Source organism: Myotis davidii, unplaced genomic scaffold, assembly GCF_000327345.1.
Source record: "Myotis davidii unplaced genomic scaffold, ASM32734v1 scaffold191, whole genome shotgun sequence".
Classification (NCBI taxonomy): domain Eukaryota; kingdom Metazoa; phylum Chordata; class Mammalia; order Chiroptera; family Vespertilionidae; genus Myotis; species Myotis davidii.
Window position 1 is genome coordinate 104,436 of NW_006282664.1, and position 1,883 is coordinate 106,318.

Sequence of the window (1,883 nt, forward strand, 5' to 3'; positions counted from 1 at the left end):
GGCCAGACAGTCCTGCTTCTCCCGTTTGAGTCTGGGTCCCTAGAGACTCGCCCAGAACTGGAGCTCAGAATCTGAGACTCCCTCCCGATTGAAAACTACAACCACACCCTCAGCTACCAGCCCGCTCCGCGCGTACCCCCGCCTCCTCTGAGTCTCGTCTGCTGTTCTCTTTCCTTCTAATTGAAGAATTTCCCCTCAGCCAGTCTTGCTGTGGTTCTGGGCGATGTCCATTCCGTCTTTTAGTTGTATTTTGAAGTGGTTGTTCGAGGCAGCTAACTCCAGTGTTTACCTATGCTGCCATCTTGGTTTCCTATTGTATTTTCTTAATCTGCCAAAAATAGTTAATGCAAATAGTGCTCTAACATCCTTCAAAGTGTTTATTTAGTGGAATATTGCATTATTGTCCAGATGTTGAAAAGTTGGAGTTTTAAAAAGCAAATAAAAGCCAGTTGGTATGAGAACAAATTTACAGAGATATGAAAATCTCCCAATATTTTTGTTTCTGATTTAACTGTTCAAATAGGTATTTTATTCTATTTTTGCTCTTTTACCACTAAATGGAAAGGATTATAATAACTTTAATGTAAAAAATCTAATTGGCTACCTATGTTGGTTTGCTTTTCATAGGCTGATGGTAGTGTAAATATCTTGCACCCTGAGTATGTCCATTTGGCATTATGTTGCCTTACACTTGCAAAAGGATATACTTTTGCAAAAAGACAGCTGTCTCTCACCAGCATTGATTAGAAGCTATAGATACATGTAAAAGCATAATGATGCTGGGCTCATGATGTTGATCACAACTAATATTATACTAATTATACTAATATTAAAGTGTGTAAGTTCAAGCCTTTTCTTTACATGTGCTTACTATATGGAACTATGTGTTCTATACACATGATATAATTAAATAATCCTTAGCGTCAGTGAATTGATATTTTTGCATTGAAGAGTTTATATATTGAAATGTCACCACACCTGTTAGGATGACTATTATAATAAAAAGAAAGATAAGTGCTGGTGAGGTTGTGGAGGAATTGGAACCTTTGCACACTGTCAGTGAGAATGTGAAGTAGTGTAGCCACTGTGGAAAACAGTATGGAGGTTCCTCAATATTTAAAAATAGAATCACTGTATGATACAGCAATCTCTTTTCTGGGTATATATTAAAAAGCATTAAAAATTGAATCTTAAAGAGATAGCTGCACTCCTATGTTTATTGTACCATTATTCACTATAGCCAAGATATCCAAGTGGATAAAAAAATGTGGTAAGTACACTTAAACTTTTTAAAAATAAACTAGATTTCCTATTATATCTTCTTAACACACACACACACACACACACACACACACACACACCCCTAGCAAATAACACAAGCAAACATTCTGAGGTGATGAATATGGTTTTTACCTTGATTGTGGTGATGCTATCACAAACTCATCAAATTGTATACGTTAAATAAATGCAGGTGTTTTTTGTATAACAACTAGTGGCCCAGTGCATGGATTCATGACACACACACACACACACACACACACACCCCTAGCAAATAACACAAGCAAACATTCTGAGGTGATGAATATGGTTTTTACCTTGATTGTGGTGATGCTATCACAAACTCATCAAATTGTATACGTTAAATAAATGCAGGTGTTTTTTGTATAACAACTAGTGGCCCAGTGCATGGATTCATGCACATTGAAAGGAAATTAATTAGAAGAAGTATTTTAATATTGCTATTCTCCCTTTCTCTATAATAGAAGTGTCAGGTCAGTCACTTAGCCTTTTACACACACCAGCGGAAGCTTTATATGTATCTCGCATGCGTGAGTCAATGTTTATTTTTAAATTGCCAGGGCACATCATATGTACCACTCATC